Raw genomic sequence first — 25,787 nt, 5'->3', positions numbered from 1 at the left:
ATGTACTACTACCAAATTAACGATTTATCCCCCACAGCCACACAAGTTCACATTTTATTTCTTTCAGTTATTTTTTCCCTGGGTAAACATTTTCAACTATGAAGTAACCTCTTCGACAACACTCCTACGAGGATTGGAGATGTTCCGTTCTCCTTCCCACACCAGGAAAGAAGATTGCTGGAGAAAACCTCTGACTATTTCAAGGGTGGTAAAGGGCTGGAGAAGATTTTGTCAGTAGCAGCTGCTACCGATTGAGAGTGGTAGGGCGGGGGAAGGGGGTTTGCGGGACCCAACAAAATAAAAAAATTAAAAGGATTTACCTGGACGGCCGGCTGCGCCTCTTCTCCCTCCTCTTCTTCCTGTGTTCGCCAAGAGCAGGAAGCACCCGGGGCCCAAGGCTCCCCATAGCCAATCACAACACTGCAATGCCATGTTGTGATTGGTCTGAGCGCCAAACCAAGGCGCTCAGACAGGGACTGGGAGGCTTTGCAATTTCCTCACCAGGCTGTGTAAAGCAAGTCTGGTGGGAAAGATGCAAAGTGTGCAGGACTGTTTATCTGGCCCGAGAGGGCCGACCAAGCAGTCATGCGCACTTAAGGAGTGCAAACAACTCCTCTCCCTCCTCTGGCCAGCGCGCCCTGCCCCGAGAGCCACTCACTTCAATAGATATCGTTATCATTTTATTTTTCCTATTGAAGTCAGTGGGGCGACGTTCCTCCGCCTCAACGGAAGAGCCGTCACTGGAATTTGGGGGTGTTCAGAAACTGAAGGAAAGCAACGACTTGATCTGTCCACTTCTACCCCTTTCATGAGGTTTACTCCTGTGTAATGATTGGAAGTGATAGTGTACAATTACGCAGTAGTAAATGCTTTTATGTCATCTAGGTATGCTTTTGTGGACACGTGACTGGCATAAATGGAGCCATTTTCAGCAATAAATATAAGTTGTCCAAAAAGGGATTTTTTAATCTAAAAGTCTGGAGTCTACACCTGCTCCGCTTTGCAATGTAACCGCAGAGCTGTGCTATCAGCCAGACATACCTTGCGCCACGTTTGGACGTCCTCTGAAGCAAATTAGAGTATTCTAGTGAAATTCTCAGATTGAGATCAGCAGTTTTTTCTTGTGCTGCCAGAGACTTGCACTGGCACACACCAAAATGTGCCTGGAGAATGTATGAAATGCAAGTTTATTCAACTTTAGATTGAAACAGCCCCAAGACACTCCAGATTTCCACTAGTCCATATCTTTGGCAAATGGCATGAAACGGTGTGTATTTCGTATAGGTGCAATGGACTGGATTGACAGCCATGGACTTGGGAGTTATCTGCAGCAGTACAAGCTTTACTCACTATCCACCAGTGTTCATCATACATCCTCAGGAGGTTGAGAAGGCAGTTCAGCCCCACCTTGCTCATTCAATTTCGGGCCTCTCTGCTGACTGCAAATCACATGGCTTAGTATAACGCAGATAAACACTGTGTAGACACACTGGGTAGGGACTGCCTGTTCCTTGCATGTAGCCTTCCGAAAAATATGGCCAGATGGTAATGCATTTTAATCCCTGGCATCCTGGGTCAGATTGGATCTAGTACCCTATGTGCATGTTTCAGTGTTTGCATGTGCTAAAACCCGGCAGTATTCAGGCAGGGATAAGACAAAGAAAGCAAGAGAGGGAATTTGAAGAGGGCAAAAGTGATGTGGGTGTAGTACTGGACACATGCAACGCTACACATGCGCTTTATTTAGTAATAATGTGCCCTACTGAGTGAGGCAGACCACTTTCGATTTATGTGGGAATTTATTACTTGGTAGAGGGGCTGGGTGCACAGAAATGTAAATTGATGTCTTTCAAAGCAGTGAGGGTTGCCTGAATCTGTCACTGTGATTGAAACCTTTTCAGCTGTGCGAGCATGTGCTGTTGCAGGCCAGCCATCCCTGAACTGACAGCAACGTCCTTCCAGGGAGCAGAAAGCAGGTCTCTGGCCGCATCCGCTGGAGTTAAGGAGGGGATCCCAGGCACCTTAGTGGGCCATGGCTCTGAAGTCCTTCCGACAGCGAGCTTGAACCCATTACCAATAAAACTAAGGGTCCCAATGACTTTAAGCTGGCTAGCAGACCACTTACCTTAAAACAGAAGCTTCCCACACTGTGGCACGTCAGCACTCCACTGATGGAAAACTGGGGGTCCATGCCATGGCAGTTAGCGAGCACCCCACTAATTTGAAAACCTAGGACCCCATATGATGGCAGCCTGTCAACACTCCATAACTTTAAAACGGATGGCCCAGTGCCAGGGCAGCAGACCAGCACCCACTGACATCAAAACTGAAGCTCCAGAAACTACCCTGTCAATAGAACTGGGGGCAGCACAGAGTGATAACTGGAATTGCTTGACTCACTCGGAACCAATTTTAATTAATCTGTCAGCATTCCATTGTGTTGCTTTTAGCTCACATATGCCAGTTAAGGTAGATGCCAATCATATGCAAATCAATATTAGCCACGCCCCAAAAGGAACAACCCAGCCAAAGCTGCTAAGCCATACCCCATTCGAACACAAACACCCCCAGGGGCGTTTTAGACTCACTGTGCGTAATTGGAGAGGTATAGCTTATGTTCCTATGGTAAAAGGGAGCTCGGGACCCACTTCTGGGATTTACAGAATCAAGGCCACAGACACAAACACTGCCAGCAGGCAGAAGTACACGATCATTAACAGTGATGCCCCCGCTGTCGTCCAAACTCGAAGCTCTGCACACTGTCAACAGGCCCGAACCCGGATGTCATTAAACTAATGGCCCTAAACACTGCCAGCAAGCCACAGCCTGCACTGTGAAGTATTATGAATGTATGGGGTTTCTCACCGTGTGTTCTAGGGCCCCGCCACCATATGACCTAAGGAGGCCATCCTAACAATTATGCGGCCTAGCAGTATGCAGGTCAACGTGTACCACAGTGTTTGCATGGAGGGGAGAGCAATCATGACAGCTCCCTTGTCCCCTCAGGGGCCTCGTGGATGGCTGCCGCGCTCATGAAAACATGCTATTTGTAGGCCAGCCCGTCTCCTCCTCGCCCCATGCAGATGGTTGTTGTGCACATGAAAACAGGCCCGCTCGCGCCTCCTCTGGGATTTCCACAGCCCATCCACCCCCAGAGGTGAAAGGCTTTGTCTGCTCGTGCCAGGCCCGTCGGGGCGTCCAGTCTCCTCAGCCGAGCCCCTTGGCCTGCACTGAAGGGCGCCGCCGGTGCTTCGGGGTCGCGGGAGGGTTGAGGGGGTGGGTGGGGGGTAGCAGGTTGGAGGGCGGTCGCTCCCCGCTTTTTTTGACCTGCGAATCAGGCGCGTCTCCTGCGAGGAAGCCCCGGCTCTGTGACAAAGGTCTAAATGAGGGCTGTAGAGCACAGGCCCCGTCGCCTAGCAACGGCCTCCGCGCGCCAGGCCGGCGAGCGTCAGGCCCGCTCGAGCCTCCCCGGGAAGCACCGAAGGGCCGCGAGATAAGCCGCCTGAGTGCCACCGCGAGCCGGGGCGGGCGCGCGCAGCGCCGCGGGGCCTTGCTTGCTATTAGGGAAGGCTGAGGGCTTTCTAGATCGGGCAATCTTCCCCCAATCCCAATCAGAGCGGCGGTGTAATCGTTTCCCCGCTGCCCCGTCAGTGTAAACAGATAGCGGGCATGGCCGGACGGCACCCAGGGCTGCCGCTGCCAGGAGAGGCCCGGCTGCATTATTGATGGCTGCTGTCTCTCCGGGCGCGAGGGGCAAGAGGGCGTGTCAGAGCGCGCTAAAAATTAAACAGGATTCCTTCTCTGCCCTTAATTTCTTGCCCTGGCTGCCTCTCGTGGGAACGGGGCTATTCGTTACCTGTCTTTGTGATTTCCTCTGGGTGCTGTTAAGTCCTATTATTATCGTACACAGGCAAGGTGTTTGGATATCGAGCACTGACACTTTGTAATGAGGCTCTGTGCCATACCGTCCCCCCTCCCGTTTGTACAGTGGCATCTGAGCCACTATCCCAAAGCACGTCACTTGTCACCTTACCAGAAGATCCCATTCTCTAAAAATCATATTCGTTCTCAATTGCCACACCGTACTCTTATCAGTCCGCGCTGCCTCATTTTGCAGCCAAATCTCCCTGCCACCCAAAGCCACGAACCCACCATCCTTCAGCCTGTAACCCCTCGATCCCACAGTCCATGCACCATCATCCTTCTTCCTATAACTTTGCGAGCCCATGGCCAGTCATCTTTTAGCCTGTAACCCATCTAACCCACAACACATGATCCATCATCCTTTAGCCTGTAACCTTACTATCCACACCCCGTGATCCATCATCCTTCAGTCTATAACCCTGTGATCCCACAGCTTGTGATCCATCATCCTCGAGCTGTAAACCTGTGATCCTACAGCTTATGGCCCATCATCCTTGAGCCTGTAACTCTGTAATCCTACAGCTTGTGATCCATCATCATCGAGCCTGTAACCCTGTAATTATACAGCTTGCGATCCATCATCCTTGAACCTGTAACTCTGTGATCCATCATCCTTGAGCCTGTAATCCTGCTATCTCACACCCCATGACCCATCATCCTTCATCCTATAACCCTGTATTCTCACAGTCCAGGAGGCATCATCCTTCAGCCTGTAACTCCTTGACCCCACGTCTGTGAGCCATCATCCTTCAGCCTATAATCATGCAATACCACAGCACCATCATCCTTATTCTTATAACCTTGTGAACCCCCAGCCCATGGCTTATCATCTTTTAGCCTGTAACCCTACTATCCCATACCCCATGATCCATCCTTTATTCCCTAACCCTAAGATCCCACAGCTCATACTCCATCAGCCTTCTTCCTATAACTTTACGAGCCCATGGCTCATCATCCTTCAGCCTGTAACCCTGCTATCTCACAGCGCATAATCCATCATCCTTCAGCCTGTATCCCTGCTATCCCACACCCCATGATCCACCATCCTTCATTCTATAACCCTGTATTGCCACAGCTCATGATCCATCATCCTTTACCTGTAACCCTGTGATCCTACAGCTTGTGATCCATCATCCTTGAGCCTGTAACCCTACTATCCCACACCCCATGATACATCATCCTTCCTTCCCTAACCCTAAGACCCCACAGCTCATACTTCATCAGCCTTCAGCCTGTAAACCTGTGATCCCTCAGCTTACAATCCATCATCCTTGAGCCTGTAACCCTGTGATCCATCATCCTTGAGCCTGTAACCCTCCAATTCCACAGCCCATGCTCCGTTATATTGCAGCCTATAAACTTGCGACCCCACGGCACATGATCCATCATCATTCAGCCTACACCGCTGTGATCCCGCAGTGTGTGGTCTTTCAGCCTATAAACCTGCGATCCCTCAGCCCATGACCCACCACCTTTCAGCCTATAACCATTCTTACCCCACAAGCCATGATGCATCATTTTTTAGCCTATAACTGTTATCCTTCAGCCTAAATACCTGCAATCCCACAGAGCATGATCTACCATCTTTTTGCTGATAGCCATTCTTATACCGCACCTATGGTTCATCATACTTTAGCCTATAACTCTGCAATCCCCCAGCCCATGATCCATTGCCCTTCAGTCTATAACCTTGCGACCCCTCACCCCATAGTTCACCATCTTCCAGCCTATAATTGTCTTATCCCATAGACTATGACCCATCATTCTTCAGCCTGTAACCCTGTACCTCACAGCCCATGATCCATCATCCCTCAGCCTATAACCCTGCACCCCACAGCCCATGATCCAGCATCCTATAACCCTGCAATTCCACTGCGCATAGTCCACCATCTTCCAGCCTATAACCGTTCTTATCCCACAGACTATGACCCATCATTCTTCAGCCTATAACCTTGCGTCCCACAGTGCATGATCCATCATCCTTCAGCCTATAACCCTGCACCCCACAACTCATGATCCATCAACCTTCAGCCTATAACCCTGCATCCATGATCCATTATCCAACCGACACATCCCCTACCATCTTGCTTATCTTGAAGTCAGTCTTTAACAGGCTGCAGAATAATCTCTTATACTATTTCGGTTTCCCACGAGCAGCCATCATTGTTTACCATACACGTCATCAGCAATTGCCCTACATTTTTCATAGCTCATGCTCAATCGCATGTTCTTCCTGGTCCTTAGAATGTAGCCTCCCATGCAGATTGTCCTACAGGTCATTTTAACATATTTCTAGGTTTTATATAGGATGAGCTAGACCCAAAGGTATCACTTTACATATAAAGCAAGATTGTTTGATTGAAGTACATACATATATACAGACAAAGTAAAACGTTGGGCAGCCAAGGTAGTTTACAATATGAGTTGTTCAACACAAAAAGGGTCTGCTCCCTGTAAAGTGACCAAGGTGCTCAAAGATTAAATAGTGAATGTGGACATCTCACAAAAAGGGAAGGACTGGCCTCACACACCACCAGGTGTCATGCTTCACCATCGCCACTCCTCGCCCTCTAGTAACTCGGTTTGGTAGAGGGCAGGCATACACCTCTGACAGGGATGCACTTCTAAACTAAGTGGGGGCCCGTGACGAGTGAGTGAGATTTAAAAAACATTATAGTTACCAAATTACATTTTTTTGTGACCAGCAGCTATATGGTATTAAAAACAAATAAACTGTGAAATAGGGAAATTATTGTCCCCTCATCATGGTGAATATGGTCGACATGTTTCTGCCCTCTGGCCCGATTGGGTCTGTGGCATTCATCAGGACCTAAAACAAGGGGGCTCTGTTCTTACCAACCTTGTGGTGAGAAGGTACCACTTTGTGGGGTGACCTATGTCACACTCCACCGTAGAATGGCTCACGTTAAGCCCTAGGACAAGAACCTACATGCCCCATGGTAGGAGGAGAAATGGAAGACCCCTGTAGTCAAACTTGCCTCAAGGTGAGTCTCCCGTGGTTGCTCCTTTCCTCCCTGATGAGGATGAAGCATGACACCTGGTGGTGTGTGAGGCCAGTCATTCACTTTTTGTGAGATGTCTACACTCACTATTTAATCTTTGAGCACCTTGGTCACTATACTGGGAGCGGCCCCTTTTTGTGTTGAACATTTGGTGTTGGAGGCTGCCTGCTCCTAGCGCCCGCGCCTCTAGTTCCCTTCCCCAGGATTTTCCTGGGGATAGTGTGATTACACAGTTACAATATGAGGACATCAGAATAGCATAGTTAATGGAGTGAATGATATAGTAGACAGCTGAAACAATCAATTGACCGCCGTTAAGGGTCTAGTCGGATTGGGTGTGATGTTTGTGAACATAAATCAGTCTGTGTGCATGTTAAAGTATTTGTTGAGCAGTAGGTATTTAAGGGCCCTTTTGAAGCATGAAAAGGAGGGGTTGCAGTGGAGATCTCTAGGGAGTGAATTCCAGATCCAAGGTGCATTTCCAGAGAATGAGCGTGTCTGGGAGGGTTTCTTTTTCAGTTTGGGAGGTATGAAAAGAATTGAGTTGGAGCTACTCAGAGTCCTGGCTCTTCCTGCTTTTGAAAGTTTGGTATCTAGAAAATTGGGGTTATGAGTGTGAAGGGCTTTGTGGGTGATGCAAGTGGTCTTGCAGATACATCTTCCTTCAATGGGAAGCCAATTGAGGTTCTTAAGGGTTGGTGAGATGTGCTCAAACCGTTTAAAACCTGTTAGTAGCAGAGCAGCCATGTTGAGGACTGTTCTTAGGGAGGCAAGGTGAATTTTCGGAGTTCCTGTAAAGATGGTGTTGCCATAATCCAGTTTTGAGAGGACTAGAGATTGCACTACCATCTTAAAATCATCTGGTGGAATAAAAGGTTTGATTTTCTTGAGATGTTTAAGACTGGAAAGCGCTCCTTTGGCTGAGTTGTTGATGTGGTCCTTCAGTGACATGTTTTTGTCCAGAGTGATGCTCAAGGACTTTACAGAGTTGAATAGTGAAAGGAAACAATTTAGGGAGTCCAAATTATTGAGCCAATCATGGATTGTTTTTTAGGGGAGAAATGTAGTAATTCCGTTTTGTTGGGGTTCAACTTTAAATGGTTGGCGTTAAGCCAAGTTTGTATCTTGATTAGTGTTTCTTTCCAATGTGGGATTTTACTGGGTGATTTAATTTTGTAGTAAAGTTGGGTGTCATCGGCATATAGGTGATATTTGACCCCTACTTGTCATGCTTTGCCAGCCTGCTTTATAATAATCCACCTCATGCCCTGACCCATATCATCCTGCTTTAGATACGGCACATTTTCTCCATTCACTTCAGCCCACTAGGAGGAAACATGTCTTAAGGACTGAAAGTATTTAACACTGGGTAATGTGTTCGACAAATTCTCCTGTTTTGTTCTAACCATTTAGTTTTCAATGATACTTTTTCTGCTTGCTCCTTTGCCTGCTTTGTTGCAGTAAATCGAGGAAGCACCACTATTTCCTAAAATAAATGCTGCACACATAGAGCCAGTACTTCATATTCTAGGATGTCCAACATAGGTCCTTGAGTGCCAGATCCACACCTTCTGTATGGACAGAACATTTAAAGCACAGGCAGCAGCGCTGCAAGCTTTCCTGGCACAAAGTACAGGTATATCTATGTATTAAGGCAGGCCAGACCAACATAAAGAGGAATCTGAGTTATAAGCAAGTAACTACGGTGGTACAACTTGTTGCTCTCAGCAGACCCCCTTCTACTCATATTGGACTACTAAGCTGATTTTTGTCAATTCAGACTTCAGATTTCTAATATGATTGGTCTTGCACGTAATATTTCTCAGTAAATTGTTAAATTGTTGTACTGCAGTGATGATGCCAGTGACTTACCCTCTAGGGTCAAAATATGAACTGCATATATTTTATTTGTGCATTATTTCATGGATCAAAAATATAATTGATGGTGTTGTTTTTACCCCATAAATTAGCCAGCCACTTGCTCATTCTTTTGGGGAGAAATTTATATTTTTCATGTGCACTGAGCACTGTGTCGTCCACATTGCACCAAAAGTGTGTTTATTGTGCTATATGTCTCATTGTATTGAGTACATTATGAAAAATAACTGCTTGCGACTTGTTTCTATTGCTGTACATATAAAACTAGTTTGATGTCTTTCGAAAAATCAGGATGGTTTAAAATATACCTAGTTAATTGAGGAGGAGCAACTGTACCAACAGTACAAAAACAAGGAAAGCACCGGGAACAGGAGGGCAAGTGACCCCAATGGTTAATTTGGGGACGCAAATTAACCACTGTTAATTTGGGGAACAGGAGGCAGCTTGAACCAGCCCATATCTCTTGTTAGCACCACCTAAAACAGAACCAACTACTAACTATGAAAGTGGGGAGATGATGTGGCATAATGGCCAGAGCTGGCAACTTTGGAGTTGGGGAACTAGGTTCTAGTCTCACCTTTGGCTCAACATCCTGTGATTCTGGGCAAATCACATAATCTTCCCGTAAATGAATGTGTGCTTAACTGGTGCTCATGATAGGTGACGGTGTTGATCATCAAGTGCTGGCGCTGAGCACCAGAAAGCACAGGCTCAAATTAAGCATTAAGTGTTCCTTACCTGCATGTATCAGATGTACCATTTGCAGCAGCAGTGCAAACTTCCTTCACATACCCAGAACAGTTAAAGAACAAGCAGCAGGGTTGTAATCTTCTCCAACACAAAGAACAGGTACGGTGCAATTGTGCTAGCTTCCCTCACTCCAAACTTTCCTTGCATATGCAGGAATGTTAAAGCCCAGGCAGCAGCACTGCAAGCATCCTTCACACAAAGAACATAGGCGATGCAGGTGGCAGCAGCAGTCAGGTAAGCTAAGCTTCCCTCACCTGCATAGAACAAGTGTGCCATGTGCTGCAGCTGTGCAACCTCCGTCATAAAGCCCAAGCAGCAGCGGTGCAAGGTTCCCTTACATGTAGAACTGTTGCTGCATTGACAGCATTTTAACCCGACAGAACGCATTGTAGCTTGTATCATATTGACCCAGGTTCTGAGGGCTACAGAATAACCCCATTATTTTTGATGGCAGTGACAGCAGCAGCACAAGCTTCCCTTGTCCTTCAGCTTCCTTGAGTTCCTATAAGGGATGAGTTAATTCAGAGTAAACTATTCATTAAGGCCACAGGGACAGCAAAAGGAATACTGGGTACAGAGAAGGCAGGCTGTGTTGCAACTGTGTAGTATACCATGCCTAGTCAGGCAGCAACTGGAGTGTTGCTTAGTTTGAGGTCTTTCCTGGAAGACTGAATCTTGAGTATGAATACTGCTCGTACCTCTGGACATCACCACTGGTGTATTGTGTTGGAGGTCACATCTGGAGTGTTGTGGCAAGGGGTTAAAGTCCCATATGGAGTAATGTGTGCAGATCTCAAGGCTTCATTTAGACTATTTCTTCTGTATTTAGATGGCAAGTCAGCCGTACTGTGTCCTAATCGGACACCATCTTTTTGTAATGTGCCTGAGAATTCATCCTGGTTATTGGGTCCAATACTGGAGGTTACCTCTGATTTATAGTGTTCAGTTCTGGTTGCATCATCTGTGGTGTCAACTGTGCAAGAGTGTGAAGCCTATCTGGGTGGATTTTGGATGGGTGACCGAGGGATAATTGACCGACTAGACAAAGGTTAGTTAATTGATCTGTGTTAAACAATACATATTGGATGGCGACTGGATCGAAGCTGGATGTTTAATGAATGGTACAGGGAAATATGGTGGATGGATGGTGAATGGTTTTTATGCTGTTGAATAAATGGGTAGGAAATAGATGGATGATGAAGCTGAGTAGTTGGAGGATGGATTGTGAATGCAAATTGGATGGTGGATGGCAACTGACCAATTGATAGGGATGGATAGTAGGTGGTGATCGGATAGTGAATGATAAGTATATGGTGACTGGATGGGGGATGGTAAATTAGTAGTGAGGGTGAAGGTGGACCTCTATTGGTTGGTGAATGGCTAACGAACAGGGAGAAGGAATGTGAATGGATGGTGAATGGTAAATGAACATTTCAACAAGGCCCCTAACTCCTTCCTCACCATGCACATTTGAAAACCTTTGTTATAAAACCAGATGCTCATTTTATCTTGCAAACAAATTGTAAAGGCCCAATTAATGAGACCTCCTGACATATTTTCAGCAGCTCTCCTCATAAATGTCTCCCACCCTGCCACACTCGGCGTTCCCTATCTTCGGTGCCCACAAACAGGAATGTTTCAGAAGAGGAAGAAGGGCAACCCTTTTGCTCCCTCCTCCATGCAGCAGAGCGGATCCCCAAGATGACAGGTGGGATCTGCAGGTAGATTTGAAGCTGAGAATGAGCAGCCTTGTACCAAAGATAATCACAAATACCCACCCACAAGAAGACATGTGCTAGAAAATGCAGCTCTGGGGTGTAAAAATCATTGTATAAATAATGTGAGAAACCTGGCACCCTTTGTATTTTTTATATGTACACAAAGAGACAAGTTAATTTGAGGCATGCACTGTATATCTGGTGTTGGTTAATATTACTGGTATTTTAAGTAATAGTACATGGCACCAAGAACAGAGTAACAGACAGAGGAACAGAACCATTTGTGCAAGATAACAGTGTATACGCTAACTCATCCCTTGTCCATCCACATGTGCACCGTCCACCAAGTATTAGCAGTATTAAAATCTAGTAGGAACAGGTTCTAGCTGCAGCAGCCAGTCATCCTTAGCATCAGGTTCTTTTTAGCGTTCTGTACTGTCACTGTGGCTCTACCGCATGTATGTATGTAAAGTAGGGCCACTAGAATTATGTGATATTGCGGCTGCAGCGTTTGCTGCCTGACTATGGCTTTGCCATATATGATATGATATGATAAATGGGACTTGTAAAGCGCACGTTCACCTACGGTTTCTTGACGCTGATTTAGAGTTCGGCGAATGGATTACTCAGCCACAAATGTGATGGATATCCTGTCCGTAGTATTAGAAGTGCCATTGGATATAATACACTTTCAATACGACAGACAGGATATTCGTCACATTTGTGACAGTGTAGCCCCTCTGCGGAACTCCAAATCAGACCCATAATCTAAATGAGGTCTGCAAGTTTTAGCAAAAAAAATATTAGTTCATAGCTCAAACGGATGAAAAGATATTAAAACACACAGCAATACGTTCTGCTGTGCAGTGGAAGGCCCTTCGCAATGGTTGACTCGTCACCTTTCTGTTGCTTTTTGTTGTAGTTTGGTTTCAAACGAGTACTAATGAGGTAAATTAGCAGGTCTAAAAATGCCAAAAGAATGCAGTAATACTATCACAAAGTGTGCTTCATTACGTCACATTTTCTTTTTCTTACCGCATAATGTAGTCAACCTGCCACAAAATTTGGTCCTCCCATGCTGCTTATTTGTAGTGGCCCTGATGTAAAGGTATTTGTAGAGCACAAGCCTAGCCAGAGAGCAGCATAACACTACTGCTACCAGGGAGGGAAGTTGTGTTCTCTGAAGAGGCGTGCCTTCAGTTCCTTTCTCAATTTTAGGAAGGCAGGAGTATTTTTGTTATACATGCGGATATGTTTCCAGATTGTGTGGGCTTCAGACGCAGAATGCCTTGCATATATATGCAGCCCTGCCAAGTTTCCCAGATCCATGCATGATGTGCTGCACCAGTACAGCTTTTTTCTTTGAATTCTGGGACTTGTAGTCTTATTTATTTCATTATAAAACAGGACTACAAGTCCTAGAATTCAAAGGAAAAAGTCTGGACTGGAGCAGTGCATCATGCATGAGCGTGGGATATTTGGCAGCTATGTACTATATATTATATATATATATATATGTGTGTGTATATATATATATATATATATACACACACACACACATATAAATACACAGATATATACACACACATATATATGTAGATTTTTTTTACAATACTTTGTTTTTAGTATGGCAGTACCTGGCTCCTCCTATTGAGGTGCTGACCACCTTACCTTCACCCAGTTGACCAATAGTAAGTCTGCATGCAGTTTGTGAAACCGATAGCTGGGCCCAAGTACAGGACAGATTGCCAAATGGGAAGACTACAGAGTTAAACTTAGGTGCACAAAAATGTTTAACATTTTGGCCCATATAGTTCTCATCTCATCTTAAAGCTCAGTTTACATCCTCTACCTAAAGCTATTGCTCAGCGTCTTAATCGTACTGCTTAATCCGCCAGCACGAATCAGACCTTCCAGCTGTGACGCGAAGGCTTTAAAGTGCAGTGACCACAAAGCAAACTGAGCCTCACGGGGCACCGTACTGGAGCAGGCGCTCGCGAGAGCAACATTTCCCTACAGCTAACATTTCTGCTTTATTTCTAGTTGTAGCTGTTGGTGCCGCCTGATACCGAGAGGCCCCGGTACTACAGGAAGGGGATGGAAACCCTGGCTGCTCTCGAGGCCGATAGAGGCAGTGTTTTCCCTGAAATAGCACAGTTTATGTTTGTAACTCCTGAAAGGAAATGCCTTTGACAGGAGCCCTCTGCGTGCATGACAGATGGGACCGCGGGATTAAGGAATCCTTCACTTGCTGTTCACTCGCAGCACGTTCAAGCCTCACTCGAACAGCGTCGAGGTGAATTTTACTCTCGTAGAGAGCTGCCTTGAGAGCTCGGATGGCACCAGACAGATTGGTGCAGTCTGCAGTCATGTGCCAGCCGTAGACTTACCGCCAACATGGTTGTTCACGAGAAGGTGCTGAAAATATTGTTGAAATCTTGCTGGCAACATCTGCCATCTTCTGAGCAGACAGTTGGCAAATGATTCGTGGTAGGTTGGTAAAGGCACTTTGTTGTTAACGCTTTTCAATTTCTCATTGTTTGAGCTAAGGCTGCCAAATGAGATTTGGATACATTGATAGGTGTTTTTTGTTGTTGTTAAGTTTAAACTGAATGCAAGCAACTTTTTAGAGTAAACAAACAAAAAGTGGGTGATATCCTATTTTTCTTCTTACTGACAACAAAACGCAGTAAAACGAACCCATAGATTTCAATGTACATGGAGAAAGACACGTGTCTGGCAGAGTAAAATTTACTTAAAAAGTTTCACTTTGTGAGCATGCCTAGAACTGTTTTGAAGCCTTTACCTGGCTGCTGTATATCTCCACCAACTAAAGTAATATGAAGAGCTAAGTTTTCATTTAAAGCACAGAAAAGGCGAGAAAAAAAATGACAGAACCCGCATGAGAGCTTAAGTTTAGCTGTGTTTTCAGTTTTGGCAAGACAACCTGATCTCATCAATTCTTCAAACAAGTACGAGAAATACAGAGATAGAGTGAGCTTTGGGCTAGGCCCCTTTAGTCATTGACTTTCATGTGTTTTGGTTTGCCTTTGCTGGAATGAGCCGTCCTGGACATCATGGTATTTTTAAGGTGGTTCTATTGCCCCATTTGCATTCCCATTAAGTTTGGCAATGGGGCATACAGTAGTTCTTTCCTTAATTTGTAAATGGAAGTTGATGTGAAGGTTGTAATGAATAGTCATGTGTTTTTGATGTATTTTCTTTGCTGACACAACATTTTAATTGCTGATTTATAGATTTTTTTTAAACGAAATGTTGTTGTTTGGGTGCCTTGACCTGCTACAAAGACACAGCAGCATTCACTAATCACCCTTGCACGTTCATTATTCTCTGCGGTCATGCTATTTGGCAGCGGCGGCTCTTCCTCTATGGCCGAGAAGCGTCACCCCCCTGCTGAGTGCCAGCCAGCAGACAGAAACTGGAAAAATCAAATGATAAAACCATTTTATTATCGTTTGATTTTTCTATCTGCTACAGGCAGCTAAGTCTGGGAGGGCGGGGTCAGGAGGAGTGCAGGGGGAGGAGTAGTGCACACTAAAGTGTGCATGACTGTTTGGCCGGCTGTCTAATGCCGTCCAAACCGTCATGTGCACTTTGATCTCTCTCCACCTGAGCTGTGTAGTACAGCCTGATGCAGTAGAGGCACAGGCTCCTAGGACTTATGCGACCGTTTAACAAGCCCGCTCAGACCAATCACGGCGCTGCTCTCATGACAGCTGCATCTTGATTGGCATGTAGGAACCTGCGCAGTGTGCAGGGACCCTAGCAGAAGAATCCCGAGACAGCGGCCGCCAGCGCAGCAGCAGGTGTGTTTTATTTGTATGTATTATATTCCCCCAATCCCCTTCCCCTGTCCCCACCACTTCTTCAGAAGGGAGCCACTACTGGTATTAAGTGCTTTTTGTGTTCAGAAAGTAAAGGCGTACAAGGACATTTCTTTCTTAAAGATGCAATGAAAGTACTGGCCCTTTGTTAAAAAGTATCTACAATGCAATATTTTGAGAGTTGAGTACTTTTAAATTCACCACTTGCAAAGCAAACTTTGTTTTCAGTTCAGTTCTTTTTACGGCTCCTTTACATAACATTCATCATTGAGGACAGCTTAACTTGGTTTAAGTGCTCTTTTCCTGACGTCCATATTGTTGTAGCCCAAGACGTTGCTTCATTATGGAATGTTCTTTCTGGGACAGCTTGGGCAATGCAATGTACCTTATTATAACCGAGCACTCCCCCTAACAAAATGTCAGACCTATTGACATTTTCAAAGCTTCTTTAAAGTAGTGTGTGCTACAGTTGAACTGTGATACTAGGGTGAGCTTTCTTAGTCTCAGGGCAGGGGGTACTTATCTCTGAAACATGATTCCGATGTTCATCCTCCTGTCCTTTCACTATCAATCAGCCTGTTCATGTAGCCTTGCACTTCTAAATATCACTGTGCATGCAACAGCTCACGATTCCCTCCTATTGTTGTTTTTCTCCTCAGTGTTGCAGAATCACGTCGAATGACTTTGGTGCAAAGTTGGGTAGGCCATATCTAACGAGCCCGATGTGGCAGGTGCAATGGAATGGTGCAAATTTCTAGCCCATCGCTGTTCTATACCCTTACTACACAGTTCCCCCAAGTCTCTCAAGATTCTTCTTTTTAACCAATTTCTTAAAATATTTTTTGTTTTAGTGTCCTGTTTTTGGTTACGGTACTCTATAGCAGCAAGAAACTTAAGTCAACGAGCGTTCTATACATATCAAATAACAAATATTCCATTTATCCTGAGAGTGGCAATGGAGTGGAGTAAGAAATCAGGAGGGATATATACTGCATATAGTATAGGGGACTAACCAATCAAGTAGAGCTCCTGTCACTGCCCCCTGGAGTAAAGTAATTACTACAATTTTCTAGGGGAAAAAAGACTGTATACCTCGAGGAGCGTGTATAGAGGCCTATAGATTAGAGCGTGCTTACTTTGAGATGTTATGGAACTGTCAGGATCAAGCTCTGCAGCACATTTTATGAATATCCTGAGGGCAAACAAAATCTGGATTGCCATTCTGTTGATCGTTTACTATATCATCCTCCTTGGACATTTCCGACCCATGCTCCAAGAAAGTCCCACTTTCATTTACCTCTCTACTTAAGCACCTTCCTGTGTTGGCTGTATTTGCGTAGACTTTTGTAGGCATTAGCTGATCTTTTATTTAATGTGCTTACCTCTTAGACCATTGTACATAAGTCTGCATACACTGGTATCAAAGATCTGTGATCTTCCATGGAATCCGAGTTAAATTATGCTTTATGAACCTTTTAAGGTCTGGCCTTGGAGACATTTAGATGTCTTGCCAGCCTCGTGTAATAAAAAAATAATAAATACAAATATATATTTATATATAGAGGAACTTTGTGCCAGCCAATTTTATTGACTGTTCTGTTCAAGCGTCATAGACCGGGTTGGACCATAGAATGTGCTAGCTAGGCACACGCCCAGAGTACTGACCTCCATAGAGGAGCTGGTGTTTTCCTGTGACTTATGTCCAAAGAGAAGTGTGTTTAAACTCTTTCCTAAAGGCAGCTGGCACACTTGTCAGCGTTTTCTTCGTTTTCATGCCACTCCTTAATCTTGCCCCCTCAATATTCTACTCCTCCCAAACTTTTCAATACATAAACAGCTAAAGAGGGTAAAAGAGAGGGGCATGATGAATTTGGTTTCACCCAGTGGACTCTTGGAGAAAAGGCCAGCTCTGTTCATAATTGTAATTTTTCTACCACTCTCCACAGCTAAGAGCATGGGGCAATGGGTCATTTCACTTCAACCACAGACTCTCCCCATGAGACATGGCATTTTGCCAAACCACATAAAAAAGTAAACTTGGGTGGCAGGCTGGTCGAGCTTGTATTTTGCATTGCCAATGCCTTTTTATTTCCATTCTTACTCTTTATTTATTGTTTTAGTCATCCTTACTGATCTTATTTAAACTATGTCTTTAGGTTACAGTAATCCGAAGCCAATAGTACTTTTGATTGAACTAATATTCATTATATTTTTCTGTGATGTGCATTAAAACTAAAAAAGATTTCTAGACATGTTGTAAGTACACCAGCATACTTGGATGCACTAGCACTATTTTGCTAAACTTGTGTGATGCCCAGTGGCCCTAGATGTAGGGGTGTTGGGGATGCAACCCCCTGCCCCTCAATACGTTCATAAATCCTTGATGAAGATCAGATGAAGAATTAAGTAGAAAAAGGCCTTTATTGATCCGTCTTGAAGCAGTAACTGCGCATTCAAGTACAAACTGTCTCAAGGCAGTTGTTTAACTTTACGTGCTCTAATTTCTTATAACAGCATGTCGCATGAAAGCATGTTTAAGTATTATACAAATACTTAATTACAGAGCACAGCCACTATTAAGTTTCACTTCTGACCTTGTTGTCAGTTATTTTAATAATAGACATAGCATCATTCTATGTATCTAATGGAAACAGTAGTCATTCAAGTACAGAACAAACAGGAAAATAAAAGTAATCTTGATTATGTTGACACGTAGTGAACGTTGTTGATGCAGACATCCGACACGTGTTTCGTCGCATAAACAACTTCTTCTAGGCTCAAAAATAAGTGAAAAGGTTGTAGCATAAATCCTCTGGATCCCTCAATAATATTGGATATACCACAGCAAAAGACGATGAACCAGGTGTTTTGATTTTTCCGTTATCAAAGTAGAACTTTGAAACACTTTCCAATGTCGAAAAGTGAAGATTAAATTATAGTCTGCGCGTTAAAAAATATGGCTAAAGTTCAGTCTGTTCAGTTTGGAGTATAAGCACGAGTATAGTGTAAAGCGTCTTGTTTCAATAGAAGTCCTCCCAGATTTTGTAGCGCGCCAACTACAATTTTGTTCGTTGGTCAGCACCCCACTCTGAAAATTGTTCCAGCCCCATTCATGTTATCGTATTTTTCTTAATTTAATATTTTTTCTTTCCAGTACATGTCCGTTACATTTAGGCAGCATCATGTTTTCTTTTTCATTTGTTTTATTTTCTGTGGCCTGTGTTTACAATACAAAAAATTGCCATTGCATCAGGGTATCAATGGCAGACCTATTGACTTTGCCAATGCATGTCTAATCCATGGTATCTGAGTATACGTGGAGATACTGCAGATGTTGCTACATTTTATTACAAGACTGAAAATTCCGAAAACTATTTCTTTTATATCCAATGTTTTGTCTTCTTGACACAGTGACTTTCTGGGATGTTTTTACTCACCAATGTTTTTGCACCACAGTTTTCTACCAGCTTTTATTTTTCTGGTTATTGAAAGCTGATTATCTACTATAATCCTTTCATATTTTCATTCCAGTGTTTCACCCCTGACCTTGAGGTTCATCTGTCTTTTACTTAGCACTGTGAGAAAAGACCAGACCTTCCCAAAGGGATGACATGGCTTCATGACACAGGCGCTGATTCACAAAAACATTTATAAGTGCGGGAAGTAATACTACAAGAATAAAGTCCACAGTCTCTTCTATTTGTACCAATCGCCATGAATATTTACTGAATAGGCCACATTCATACCCTTTCAAAGAACTGTTCCCATATTGTGGAACAGGTAGGTATACGCACTTTGAAATCATCTGATAGAGCTACATGTCTCTGGAGTATTTTGCAAAGACTTGTCAGTGAGTTTTACATTTTCGGACACTGTCTTTTTCTACAAAAGACATAACCCCCAGAATGTCCTCATTACCACATTATGTATCTGCAATTTGGACAACATGAAAACATGAAACGACAGTAGTGCAGAAAATAAATACTACTTTATAATTAAAACATCGTTCCGCTGTTGGCAGCAGAGGAAGAGGCCATTGTAGGTTTGATAAGTAACCATCAATTGGCTTACCGGAAACCATACGGACCCAATGTCCTATACTGTCACAGGAGACATGGATACAGCCTTCTATCATTGTCTCATCAAGGGTAATTAAACGCAGTGAAGTAGGGTAACATTTAGAAGAAGTGAAAGCAAGCCAGTGCCCCTCTTCCATTCATTGGGTATGGATTGAGTTTTGGTAGACAGTGAACAAAGTGTGCCTAGTTACTGAAAATCATATTCTTCCCTTGCCACCTGCAGCGTTATTAGTTTGTAGTGCCTTTTTTAACAGTCAAAACATGTGATTGCTAAATAAGTGTCGTCAGTAGGGGTGGAGGGAGGCTCAGGAGCGCTGAAAGAAATCTGTTCACAGAACCACTAGTGAAAGCATGGGACATGCTCCCAGAGGTACTGGTAGAAGTAAAAAAACAGTAACAAAAATACATGGAATGCACAGGGTAGTAATCATTGCCAATGCATTAGCACAAAGAAAGAGATGACCACTGAGTAGAGAATATAAAGTAGCAGCAGACAGTATGAACATTATGAGAATTGATGTATGGCCCCTAGCTGCCATCATTATCTTTGCATCAATTCAATTCTACATGAATCAGCGTAAAAAGCAAGAAAGTCAGTCTGGTTAGGAAGTCCCAGTATTGAAACACGAAGGCTGAATAAATAGTAAACTTCTCAATCAGACAATATATCCCTCATAGAAGTCTTTTCAATTGTATCAGTAAAGGAGACTATTGGAAACTTTTACATTTGTCTAAGCCTTTTTGCAGGGATCTGGAAACATTAGATAAAGTCTTTTATGGGCATTTTTGGCTTAAACTTTACTGAAACATATTTATTTAAATATGTCCCATTTCTTTTCCTTTAGAAATATACATAAAACCAAGCTGCACAAAGAAATCAAAATCATCGCTTTGGTATCTAGTGAATTAAGTTGGAACGTCATGGAGTTTAGAACATTTACTCCATTGTTGCATCCTAATGCATTAGTCATAGGAAGAAAGTCTGCAAGATGTTGCGTATCTGTTTATAAACTGAGTAGCCACTTTACACTTGTTGTCATTGAAGTTAGATTTTCCTTTAATGGTAAACCTACCATTTAAGCATCAGAAGCGCAATAGAGACGTGTAACATTAAACTTGTAATAGATATTACCGAAAATAATTTCCAGCACCAGATCTCCGACAAATGCATCTCGATAAAAGAAGGCATCTGAGTCATCGTGAGGAATTAACTAATCCTGTGCAAACAATCCTACAGAAGATACAGTGACATTCGTTCACATAATGCACATGGCAAGTGATCCTCTCAAGTAGAGATTTCTTCTTCCTGAAATAGTTTCATGTGAGGAAACTGTACCCAGCTAGAGGAACTTATGTAGCAACATATTCTCGAAAGAATCAGGATGGGTAAAATCCTTTCCTGCATTAGACCAATAGTTCCCAGTTAAGAAATGGCACCAGCAAAAAGCTTTTGTGGCTGAATTGCCTCTAACAAATCCAGACCGTTTAATCAACATCACTTCCTTCTAGGGAGAATACAATATAATGGAATCCCTATTTTGAAAGAAACATCAACATTATAGCAGTCATCATTGGTAAGGACATAGTGCCACCGAAAAATGTACAATAAGTATACAAAACAGTGGTGGATGGAATGCTTGAATTAATCTTAGCCACTGGTAATCATTATTTTGCACACCTCTGCACCTCAGTTTGGACCCAGCTATATCCAAATGAGTCTTGACCCTGCTCAAATAGGAAAAGTCCGGTCCGAACTGGCTAGCCAGTGCTTCCCTGAACTGGAACACAAGCAACCTTGAAATGGTTCTGCCCTAGTTATGGGCTCACCAACTGGGTACAGCTTGATTCTAGTGACACAGTGTGCACGGTATCCACGTCTGTGCATTCCCGTCCCACTCACGGTTACTCAATAAATATACAAACAGTGATGGATGGAATTCTTGAATTAATCTCAGCCACTGGTAATCACTCGGGCTGCATCCCAATCCTTTATAATTTTACACAATATGCCACCTCAGTTTGAACTGAGCTATATATATATATATATATATATATATATGCAAATCAGTCTTGACCCTGCTCCAATAGGGATCAAGCTGTACCCGGCTGATAAGCCCATAACTAGGGCAAAACTGGTCCTGCGTTGCTTGTGTTCCAGTTCAGGGAGGACCTGGCTTGGCAGTTCGGTCATGACATATTTGCATATAGCTGGTGAGAACTACAGGGACAAAATTAAAGGGATCTGGGTGAGACAAAGGGCTTCTTAGGACCATACCAAGGGACAGGTGGGAGTATACTGGAGGGTGATAATAGCAGGTGTCTAGAAAACATGGGCCAATCCTCAGTGGATTACAGGTGTGAATTATTCTGGTGTTTTAGACAGTGACTAAAATAAGGGCTAGACAAATGTTCAAAGTCCAAAGGCACAACATGTTTCGTCCTAACCTGCATTAGGAACCAAACAGACTCCGGGTAGTCCAGAGACAGGGGTTCATTGTTTAGAAATCGTAACAAGTAATCTGTTGTGGGACATAACACAGTCGGCTGTGGAAAAGAAGCGCAGAATGACTGCGCGGGACTGAGGGGAATCTGAATTTGTAATAGGACACGCGCGCGGCTTGGGCCTTAACAAAGCGGAGCTGTTGCAGCCTTCCTCCTTGCCCACCACCTGCCGCGCTCTGCACTCCAGGCAGGTGCAGGACAAGCAGGTAGCTTGTCTCTTCTCTGCACCAAGGTGTGGGTCTAACTGCAAGCTGATGCAGTGGCTCAGCGGTTGGGCTTGGCCATTGCTTTGGTCAAGGCCCTGGAACACCTACCCGCAAGGGTCCCGTTGAAAACGGTCCCTGCGTCTTTAAAGCCTCCCTCTTCCATTTAGTAGTCACCGAGCCTTTTCCCCTGCTCTGACAGCTGGTATCTAATTACTGTGTGAGAATGAAAAGTCAGGCTGTCCCAGCTCGAGGGAGAGGGGATTAACGTCCTCCTGCCAGAATACACTTCCTCTGGTGGGTTTCCATGGTTACCCTCATTACCTGCCTGCTGAAGAGGAGCCCTTGGTTCCAATTGAGCTTTTTAACTCCATATCAGGGGTGGGCGGTTCCTTTCACCACAACCTTGATGCTGCGAGGAGACCAAGGCAAAAAAAAAAAATAATAACAACCCTTGCTCACAGCCAAGCAAGCAGATGTCGCAAACACAGTCTGTATTCTGTCAACAGCCATTAACGCTTCGAAAGGCACCCGGGCCTGGCCGCAATCAGTGGGCCCAGGGCGGCCTGCCCTGCGCCACTGCTATGAAGAGAAGATGTGTGTATTATTGTTCAAAATTATCCCCACGACGAGGCCGCCTGGGAGCTCGGAGCACAGATTGGCTGCTTGCGGAGCACGAGCCTGTCCTGTACACAGTCACAGCTTTCACCAGGATGACGTCCTCTGTGGCCAGCGAATAACAGGAAGTGACCAAATAGTGCACGTGCTCGTGGGACCAGCCACAAACACAGCCATTATCAGCGTACTTCAACACTCCTGTCAGCGTCTCGGCCTGATACTAGACCAATCCAAAATGGCGTGCGATTGTATCCCAATTTCAACGCAGTAGCAGGCGCACTGAATTTGTGAGCGGCCTATATCCTGTGCCAACGCGACCGACACTGATCAAGGTAAACTTGGCTCTCATGCACTGCGACTCTTTAGAAAACCGAGCTCAGAGCTCATGTCACTTTGATACACGCTGAGAGCACGAACAAAGAGGGGAGACATGTAAAGAGACACACGTGGGCCCCACTGCTCTTTAAATTCAGGTGCCTGGCCAACACAAAGGAAGGCCATGCACAAAGGAGACCGCTGAATTGAAGAAAAAAAAAACAGCAAGTGGCCCGTACTGAACAGCAACATAGACATGACTAGAAATATTTAAAAACTGCCATGAATTGTATATTTCAGTTAGATTAAAAATTAAGGGGCAGTCTTTTTTAAAAATACCCCCTCCTCCACTCACAAGTGCTCTGAAACTAGGCGCTCATCTGTCTAAACAGATAGACTTCAAGTTCAAGTCAATATTTTCCACTTGGCTGCTTCATGAAGTCTCTTGTATGCTGTGGTTGTTTTAGGGACACTCTTAGAAAAGGATGCATGCAACACAATAACCAAACGTGTTTCCCATTTAAGACTGTGATTTCAATGTGTGCATTTTTATTATTGCTGTAGTAGGGGTCTATCGCTGAAAGAATGGAGTTGTGTATCAATCATAAATGGCCTTTAGGTCTAGTGGTTGCTTTCCTGAAGGTGCCTAGGTGCAGAGAATTGACAAAATACACATCTCCTGAAAACTCTTTTAAAACAACATTGGATGCTTTGTAACTTACAATGCTAACCAGTGAATGCAAGTATGTTTAGGTCCATGCAGTGAAATCCATTTCTAAAGTGATATATTATACCCCAGAGCATTACTTGCAGCAACACAAAAATAGTGGACCTCAAAGTTCCATCTCTGAAGGGCCACTTGTCAAACTTTCAATTTTAAATTGTGCGATAAATCAAATCTTTTTTAATATAGTTGCACAGAAAAATCTTTTACTTACATTTCATATAATAAAGAACTTTTTTTTAAACAAAACCTAAAAAAGCCTAAAGCAGACATTTACGTAACATGGACAGTATTATAATGCCATTATATTGGTAAATGTCAAATTAAATTGTGTGATTTCTAGCATGCTGTAAAAGCCCCAAAGTAGATTTTTTTGTGATGGCTTTGAAGGCAAGGGAGAGTGGGGGTGGGGCTCTTTTGCTTTTCCCCCCAGATAGCAATAACCCATAGGCTGAAACTCAGAAATCCACTAAAGTGGTCCAGAGAGCAAGGCTTTTTCACTTCCCTAGCCATGCAGTGTTTAGCAGAGTTATAAAATATTTGGTATCCTAGTCATACCAGGTTTTGAAATCATTAGGTACATAAAACCACACATCTTCCTGCCTTTAAAGCACAAATCAGAGGTTTATTTTGAAAAGTGAAAACATATTTTATTGGAAATATATTACGGGAAAGGTTCAGGGAGGATTTTTTGAAGGTAGTAAAGAACAAAAGTAGAAGAATAGATGGGGATGGACCGAGGGAGGGATTGTTTCATGCTTATAGTCAGCTCAGTCAATTTTCTGGGTTTTACATTAGATACTATCTCTCATGTAACACTCATGTTGTAAAAATTCAAATTCACTTGCTTCTACAGTTAAACTATTTTGTTTCTTCTCAGGAACAGGGCCATAACAAGGGCTGCGGAGCTGGATTTCTTTACCTCAAGCTACGGGCCCCTAGGCACTTATTTCTAAACTAGCATAACCTAATCTTCGCCAGCCTACCTATCTCACCAATCATTCACCTGAAATCACATAGCACCCACTAATTCCTAAACCTAACTTGTATTAATATAATCTACCACAAAGTAATTGGAGGAGAAGCATGTATATTTTTTCTTGAGCACATGACTAATTGCAATTACCAATAATAACTACTTAATTAACTACTAACCTTGGGTTCTGAAGTAGCGTGCTACTCGCTGTAAAGCGCTTCAATACTTCGTCAGGGGTAGTAAGCGCCATATAAACACAGTTACGAGTTATTTGGAGATGAGTGGGGCTCGTGCTCATGTTACATCGATTTACAACATTTTTAAAAAGCATACCTGACCTCTTCCTTCGTGATGCAGCTAATACTCTACACCACTAGGTGGCGCCAAATACTATATTTTCCCTGTCACCAGTGCACTTGTTTCTTAATTACACATAACAACTTGGATGGGAACTCAATAAGGGCCCACAAAAATGTTGGCGACAGCCCCACAGAAGGTTCTGACATACCTCCTCAGAAATGCAAATTGGCGGTCAGATCATTGCTTGCCCTGGTTGGTGCTCTACCGTCCTCTGCCTTATGACCAATTATTGTATTTATCCACTAAGTGTCCTGGGGAGTTGAGGGCATCAGATGGCCAGATCAAATGACTCCACTGCTAAAGACGCTGTGGCCTTCTTTGCCTCTTAGATGCTAACTGGGATGCAGCACCTACAAAGTCCTAAATAACCAAATTATCTCGTGTGGGCTGGGATGTTCTTGCAGGTATGTCGTTTTCTGCCTAGTGATTCATTTCATAGGAAAATCTAATTCTTAAAATCAGGGCAGAATGTTAAAAACCCCAATATAGAATGCCTCTCTTCTTCTGGTTAACTTTGCAAAAGCATTTGAGAACATATATCTTTACAGACATCTTTCCATAAATATATTTTTTTACCCATTTATCGTCTTTGACTGTGGACCTGTGGGGTGAGGATTGTATGATGTTTGTTTCTACATATGTTTTTAAAACTATTTAGAGAGCTTAATAGCCTCCTCGGGTTGATTTAAATGCAAAGGGATAATATTGTACATTATTTAAAATTAATAACTTGGAGCAAGTGGAATAAGAAGGAGGGTTTTCAATCAGTGACAAAATGTGGGAGTTCTTTCTAAATTTCAGAAGGCCACAATTACACTTTCTTGTCTTCTAACATTAAGGTGGACCTAACAGGAAGCCATAAGACCATGGAT

General features: G+C 43.7%; 1 protein-coding gene across 2 annotated transcripts in view; it reads left to right on the top strand.

Annotated features, from left to right (window-relative positions):
• NOL4L (nucleolar protein 4 like) overlaps window positions 1–25,787 on the top strand; it is a 412,363-nt gene that overhangs the window by 97,913 nt on the left and 288,663 nt on the right. Inside the window, exon 1 of one of the 2 annotated variants that reach the window (XM_078651786.1) lies at window positions 22,740–22,872. The exons of the other annotated variant lie outside the window; for it this stretch is intronic. The gene's annotated coding sequence lies outside the window, so the exon portion shown is untranslated. Of the gene's footprint in view, window positions 1–22,739; window positions 22,873–25,787 lie in introns of those variants that run through there. 2 annotated transcript variants of the gene reach the window in all.

The sequence above is a fragment of the Lissotriton helveticus genome, chromosome 7 (assembly GCF_964261635.1).
Source record: "Lissotriton helveticus chromosome 7, aLisHel1.1, whole genome shotgun sequence".
NCBI classification, from domain to species: Eukaryota; Metazoa; Chordata; class Amphibia; order Caudata; family Salamandridae; genus Lissotriton; species Lissotriton helveticus.
Note: the sequence above shows the minus strand (reverse complement) of the source record. Positions and strands in the feature narration are given on the sequence as shown.